Source organism: Rattus norvegicus, chromosome 19, assembly GCF_021556685.1.
Source record: "Rattus norvegicus strain SHRSP/BbbUtx chromosome 19, alternate assembly SHRSP_T2T, whole genome shotgun sequence".
NCBI classification, from domain to species: domain Eukaryota; kingdom Metazoa; phylum Chordata; class Mammalia; order Rodentia; family Muridae; genus Rattus; species Rattus norvegicus.
The window spans coordinates 31,028,505-31,036,190 of NC_141552.1; the positions used below are offsets into that span (position 1 = coordinate 31,028,505).

The window sequence follows — 7,686 nt, forward strand, 5'->3', positions numbered from 1 at the left end:
AGTTGATTTTGTTACCTGTCTTTTCATAATTTACTTTGGACTCCTATGACCTCAAAGTTCTCCAGATAACCTTTCTTAGACCCCACTTGTGCCGTCTACCTATTGTAGTTGAGGAGCTAGCTAGCTAGACCAACATGGAGAAGACAGTTCTGGGTACTCTAAGTACAAAGGCAAGCATAGGCAGGTTCATGGCTGCTTAACAAGAACGGGTGCCACCCATGGGCAAGGCTAAATTTAGAAACTCTGCAAATAATTACCCTTGGACTTGGGCAGGCTGCATTTTTTCTCTGGGCACCACTTTCCACATTTATAAAAGGGAATCGGATCAATAGCATCGAAAACCTTCCAGTTCAACTGTTCCATTGTTGCCGTTCATTTTCTCAGAGACAAACGACTCATCGGTAAGAAGACATCTAGTGACACTTGAGCTGTCACTCAAGTCAGAGGAAATGAAGTGCAGAGCACACCATAGCAACAAGAGAGGAGGTCAGAGGGAGAGAGGGAGGGTGGAAGGAAAGAGGGAGGGAGGGGGGAGGGGAGGGAGAGAAGGAGGAAGAGAGAGGGAAAAGGGGAGGGAAGGCGGAAAGGCAGCAAGGGGAAGGCAAGAGAGAGACTGAGGGGGGAGGGAGGGAGGGAGGGAGGGGGAGAGAGAGAGAGAGAGAGAGAGAGAGAGAGAGAGAGAGAGAGAGGAGGGAGGAAGGAGAGAGGGGAAGGGAGGGAAGAAGTGGGAGGGGTTTGAGAAAAGGGAGAGACATCTGTTGTCACAGTCTAAGAAGTAGCTTCTTCCAGTTTCCTTTGAGACATACTCACACCCCCCACCCCCAGCACACTGTCCTCACCCATGGCCTTCTTTGCGCCCTTCCCTACTCTGTAAAGAATCAGAACTCGAACCACCTTCCCCTTGCCGCCAGCTTCTCTCCACTGGTCTCTTCATTCCTTCTTGAAGCAGAAGCAGGGCCAGGATGCTGCTTGAAATTCAAGGGGTCACGGGGTCTCAGTGACACTAATTTTGCCATCCCCACCACCCCGAAGAGTTGTACCCATTCCTCTGCCCCAGTGCCACAGGTGGGCACAGAGCAGCCTCCCCTGCGCTTCAGACTTGAGTTCCTATCAGTCTCTCGTTCTGTTAGGTGTTGACTCAAGCTAATCAACTGAATATCGATTACACGTTCCATTTCCACTTAAGCGCTTCTCAAATAATACTTGGTCAATGTACATTTAAAACCCTTGCCACTGAAAGAAACCAGCGCCTAGGCCCTTCCAGAGGTAGAACCTGCCTAGTGCCATGTCTTACGGCTTTGTCTGCAGTTGGATGAATACACTTACCTTCTCAAATGTGTGTATGAGTTACACTGCCAGTTTTCTGTCCTGTGACTGGGACACTCGGTAACAGGATCTCTTTAGAGATCTGCAAAAACTATGTCAATCTTATTGGTGCCTACAGTTGTCCCTTTAATTTTTCCTGTGTTTTTTTTCTTCCTGTGGTTTATGAGGTTGCCACTGTTCTGAAAATATTATAGAAAATTCCAGAAATAAACGATTTGTTTAAGTGGCTTTTATTGCATTTTGTCATCATAATTGATTTTCTTTATCGCTAGTTGTTATGGTTAATCTCCCCTCTTCTTTATTTTAAGAGATAGAATGTCAGTGTGAGAGCCCAGGCTGCAAGCCCTCTCTTTTCTTGACCTCCTGAGGGCTGAGTCTATGGCACTTCCTCGAAGTGTACATATACAGGGGTAGATAGAGCACAGCGTTGCCTGGTTTCAGGCACCCTGTACATGCTCTTGGAACTCGCCCTTCACAGACTGGCCCTACTTTCTCTGGTGTAGATTCGAGAGCTTATAGGAAGGGGAAGGAGGCTGAGAGACTGTCGGGTCACATGAATGGAAAAGGGTCTTGAATCAGAGTTCCCAGGCTTGTTACATTTTCCAGGAGGGCCTTGGAAAAACACCTTCTCCAGAGTCATAAACTTTGGTTAACTCTTCAGTTAAAGTCTTTCTGAGTTCAGTTGACATCCTTAGGAGCAACTGCTGTGGTGGCCTGTGTAGCTCTGCCAGCAATGCGGAGCTCCCAGACTCTGTGAGCAAGCCTTGTTATAGTTCCCTTTCCTGCTCATTGGCTGCCCTGAGCTCCAGCCTCCGGGAAACTTTATACTCTGTGAAGAAGTCCCAGCACTTGTGTACTCCCTGGAGTAACTGGCCTTGGTGAGGGGCTAGGCAGAAAGACCAAGGTTTAAAAGTGGCAAAGATGGCCTGCAGATGTTTATGGCTCTGTGTGCATAGTGTCTTACCCCCCAAATAAGCAAATCTATGAAATTGGTATACAAAATTTAAAATATCAGACAATTTGGGACCATAGATCCTACATCCATTCACAGCAATATTCACTAGCCCTGAGCGATGGTTAACTCTTCATATATCACCCTGTTCCCTCAGTCAGTCCCCATAACTTCTTCCTATTGCCTTACGCCAGTCTTGCTCATTATATAACCTGCTCACCTCAGTGTACACCCCCGGAAGCAGTCACTTAAGAATGAAACCCAAATTCATGATCCAATGGATGTCTTCATAAGGCTAAGTAATTTTGAGACTTTATTTATTTGGAAATCTCTGTGAGTGGTGACAGGCTTGGAAGCTGAAGTGTGAAATGATTAATAATTAAGAACTGAGATTGGCCAGGGAGACCCTGGAGTCTCTGAAACAACACAGGCTATTACCATTTCTCTTGGTCACCCATCATAATTAGGACTCCATGGTTAAAGACAACACTCACTTTGGATATAGAACAGGAAACTGACCAGGAAACTGTCTCCCTGCTTGACGGCTTACATAACACCAGTAGGTGCTCTGAGGGGTGCTGTGAGGGAGGACACATCAATGGTCTTACTCAGTCCTGAGCCTTGAATGCATCAACACTGACCTGCTAGCAGATAGCCTCATTGTCGCAATAGCAACATGCTGGTTAGGGCCTAACTTGCCCCCTTGTTTGATCAGTTGTGAGGACTGTTCCACAGGAAGGATTTTGAGCCTGGTACTCAAAACCCAGTCAGAAGCCCATGACTGGGGAAAGTGCTCGTAGGCTCCGGGGAGAAGGTGTGTATGGGAAATCTACTGTTGTTTTGCTAAGTGGTCACATTGTCACACTGTACCCTAAACATTGATGTTTATACCCATAGGTTTGGTTAGCGAAGCTTCTTTTTGCAGAGGGGCTGATGAACGCAGAGACTCACTATTGGCCAAAGTGCTCCCTATAAATAACTCTGGGTGCTGAGCGTGGACAGATCATTTATATAAGCACCCAAAGGCTCAGGGAACTTCACTGAAGGGGAGGAGGAGAGAATTTAAGAGATGGGAGGAAGAGCTATGAAGTGCTGACTTCTGGACATGGCATGGCTGTCGGCATGCATTTACTCACAGCAGCCGTGGTTACCTTCACAGGCTGTGTACACCATCTCTGTATATGATTAAACCAATCAGAATTTTAGCACGAATAGAGAAGAGGCTCCGGAGGCCCCACCCCTGCTATTGGCAGTTGATGTCTCTCTCTCCTTTGCACATCTGGCCAGTGGCAGGTCGCCCCTGCCCCAGTGGGTGAGCACACACCCATGTGTCTGTGGCTAGCACTAATTAGACCCCCAGGGTTCTTAATAACAAAAACTAAAAAATTAAAGGAAGATAGGAGGCTAGGAAGAAGATGGCATGAGGGGCACTAGGGGGAGTTGGAAGGATATGATTAATATAGACTGTATACATATATGGGATTTTTCAGATAATAAAAAATAGTGTTAAGACATAAGGAAACCTGAAACCCAAAAGACAAGGAATTGAAATTTTCAAATCATTTGAAACAAAGCAGAAAAGACTTGGTGCCGTCCCTCTAATCGTGCTGTTTATTGTGGCCTTCCTGAGGGCTTCCTTAAGAGAGGGCATGACATCATAGCTATGACTAACCCAGTGGTACTGCCTGTGGGCTATGGATGACTTGGACTAATCAGTGTGGAAGGAAAGGCTTTGGAGTTACCAGGTACCCGTGTGGCCTGCAAGACGATCCTTGAGGTACCACTGTGGGGACATGTGCCTGCCTTGTTTTCCTTTTTGTATGTGTCCATGGGCACGTGCGTGTAGAGACCAGAGGTAAAAATCATGGCCATTTAACACATGCAATTCTTTTTATGAGGCACGGTCTCTCCCTGGGACCTGGGGTTCACCAACTGAGCTCAGCATCCTGGCCAGTGAGCACCAGAGATCTGCCTGTGTGTGCTTTTTCCTAGTACGGGATTAACAAACTCATGCGTCATGCATCGTTCACTCATGATTGATATGATCCAAAGATCAAGCTATGGGTAAGAAGTCAGTCACACAGATGTGCCCAGCAGGATCCGGGGGCTAAGAAATGATCACTTCAGTTCCTAGTGAAGATGACCATGGAGATGAACGCCTGCTTTTGAATTATTTTTGAACTTTTGAAGCTTCTCTTGTTTTTTTTCTTTTTCTTTTGAAAACAGTACAACATCTACCCTGAGTCAACTCATGCAATGTTCAGGGTGGATACGTAGCACATGGTGGAACATTCCCGGTCATCCGTGGAGACTTCGCTCATCAACCAACCAACCCATGTGTTCTTTCTGCTGGCTTGTGCAGATGGTGGGGTGCCAGTGCAGAGCGCACGAGGTTGTCCTGTGACTACAGGAGGACCGTATCTAACAGACGGAGAGACGGTTCAGACAGCACTGCCTGGCTTTAGGTCCATCTGAAGCCACTGTTTTAGTCTTCAGTGCTGCTCTGTCCGTTAGATGACTGAGCCACGTTGCCCTACTGTGAGTAAACATATATATATATACATACACGTTTGGGTTGCTTCTGACATTGCCTCTTAGCTTCAAGCACTGTCCCTGCAAGTTCCTCGCACACACAAGGAGGTGTACCGTCTTCCCTTACTGTGCCTGCCATGGTTGTGTGGAAGGAAGCCTCGTGTAGATAGTACACCAACACTGAGTCTGCTTTCCAGAGAGTGTCATGCTTCCCAAGTACCTCCTAGTGCCTGACAAGGCTACATCTTTCATTGTTTTCTAGAACACACAGAGGAGGTGATGGCAGCAGGGAGGAAAGCCATCCGAAGCCACATGTAGTGGGAGGTCTTCTGCCCTCATAGCTGTTTGATCTCAGGTGAGTGTCCGAACGTCTCTCAGTCTATTTCCTAACTGTGCCACAGGAGTGGTGACTGATACTCCAGAGGGTTTTTGTGATGATTGACAGATTCTGTGAGACAATGTGTGTAAAGCCCTGGACAAGAGACAAAGCTCAGGATGGAGCAGCTGGGGATGATCGCATTTTGGATGAGCTGCTGAGAGGCGGGACGACATTGCAGGTAATGGCACAGCTTCTGGAGTGGGACCACCCGAGTTCTCCGCTCATCTTCTTCCATGGAATCTTTAAGCATCAGTGTCTTCTTCACCTGCAAAACCAGGATGGCAGCAGTGCAAAGCTTCCAGCCACAAAGTTATCCTGTGAGTGAGACGATGTGTGTCACTAGTAGAGTGTGTGTGTGTGTGTGTGTGCATGTGTGTATGTGTATGTGTGTGTGTGTGCATGGGAGGAGAAGAGAGAGAGAGAGAGAGAGAGAGAGAGAGAGAGAGGGAGAGGGAGAGGGAGAGGGAGAGAGGAGGAGAGAGAGTGCTGTGGTGTAGTTGAAGGAGAGAGGACAAACTTCAGGAGTTGGTTCTCTCCTTCCACTGTGTAGATCCTGGGAATCAAACAAACTCAGATCATCGGGTTCAAGCGCAAGTGTCTTTATCCACCAAGCCTTCTTGCTGGTCCTTTTCAAAAGTTTTTATTGTATCTAATTTATGCATGGATGTGGTGATTTAATACATGCAAGAAAGCACACAGTGACACACTCATAGCAAGCAGCTACATACACGTGCTATACGTGGAGATTTTTGTAGTTAGTGGTATATTTGGAGTCCTTAAAGCTTGAAACAGGGTTTTAAAAATATTCCCACTTTCTTAATACAATAAAGGTATTTCCAGCAACTCACATGGAATCAAAAGCAACCATTATTTTTCCTTTAGCTTTAAAGCAAAGCATAAAAAAACTTAAAAAGAATAAAGTTGCAACTTAAAAGAGCCATTAAATTTCATACTTTCACGGAACTTTTCTCTGACCGAACACAAAGACGTTAGACCCAGCCATTTGTACTGTTTCATTAATTCCAGCAACACATACAAACTCCGAGAGGTCACCAAAACCAGGATTGAAGTACGCCAAGTTTCTCATCTTCGTATTTGCTCTGAGTGTTTACTTTCCATCGACTAAAGCAACGCAGGAACATGCACTAAGGCAGGAGTATGCGCCCCCAGTTCCGAGCCTTTGCAATCATCGCGTTAATGCACAGTTGGTAGCTGGGTCCTGTGGGACGGGCTCCCTGGCAGCTGGGGCCCTCCCGAGCTGCCTTGCATGCTTCTTTTGTTAAACTCAACAGATAACGAAGCTGTTATTTAGAACTTAAACTAAGAGAGGATCATTTGCACAGAGGAGGACTCGCCAGCCCTGGGGAGAACGGCAGAGTCAAGGAACGAAACTACAAACTACTTCCGGTGCACTTGCCTGCCGGGTTATTGAGTCAGTGAACATGAAACCCTCTTCAAGACACCTCTCTTTCCAACCTCAATTCCCCCTATTTTGACAATTTCCTCCGGCTGTGTAGGGAATAGCTGGATGTTTCTGGAAGCCAGTGATCAATGCTCTGTGTCCTGATGAGAATTTCACTGGTTTTGGGGACAGTTTTGCCCTCCTGGTATCTGATCTTTGAAGACTGTGTTAAGTAGAGGCAGATTATAGCGGGCTCAGAAGACTTCTGGACACAAAGATTTGGAGAATCGTCTTCTCCTTCTTCTTATTTATCGGTTTTGTTTTTAAGACAAGGTCTTAGCGTGTGCCGGACCACTACCCTGACTAAAATTGTGGCTTTAAAGTGATGCTTTCATTGTCTGCTTGGCAGTTTTGCCAGTCTATTTTCTTATTTACAAATCTTTATGCAAAAAGAATATTCTCCCCGACTCTCAACATTTCTTCATGTTCTGAAATGAGAAACACAAACACTTGGTTCAGAGTAAATTCTGGGTCTACGTATGATGATAAAATATTTTAGAAAAACACAAGGATTATTAATGTAATCATTAATTCATCTCTATTCATTGATCAACTTGTGATTCTGTATAGTGATTTTAAAACTTTGTGAAATTAATTTGCCAGTTAAAGTTAACAAATGTTCCTCTTTTCTTCGGGTGCCTGTCATTTGAACATTCCCATTTATTTCTATTAAAATATTTAAAAGGATTCTTTAATTGCTTTTGTCAGTAGTTATTATAATAAAGATTTCTATTAGTTTTAAAAATGTCTCATTTTATTTCCTTCATTTTTCTCATTAAAGAAACAGGTCCAGAAAAAATGAGTTCAATTCAGTAGCCGGCAACTGCCCATCTACTGTTGGGTCTACTAATAAATTATGCTTGGTTCCTGCAACACTAGAGGTCCTGATGTTAATCTTGAAAAACCAAAGCTGATTGAAAAACATGTTTAAAATGTGACTTTGTGAAAATTCCGAAGACCTTGAGGAAAACCCAGGACAAGCATTGGCCTGATACAGTTAGGGCAAAACTTTGTGTCAACTTCAGAGAATTTATT

General features: G+C 45.2%; 1 long non-coding RNA gene across 10 annotated transcripts; it reads left to right on the forward strand.

Moving 5' to 3' along the window:
• Nucleotides 1–293: 293 nt before the first annotated feature.
• On the forward strand, nucleotides 294–7,392 carry LOC108348901 (uncharacterized). 10 transcript variants are annotated; one of them, XR_015644315.1, is made up of 5 exons: nucleotides 294–486; nucleotides 4,505–4,816; nucleotides 5,073–5,165; nucleotides 5,256–5,367; nucleotides 6,216–7,392. It is a non-coding gene; the product is annotated as an uncharacterized LOC108348901 (long non-coding RNA). The 10 variants fall into 10 exon arrangements; XR_015644308.1 differs by having other exon boundaries at nucleotides 5,256–5,506; nucleotides 5,740–7,391; XR_015644313.1 differs by having other exon boundaries at nucleotides 5,256–5,506; nucleotides 6,216–7,391.
• Nucleotides 7,393–7,686: the final 294 nt, after the last annotated feature.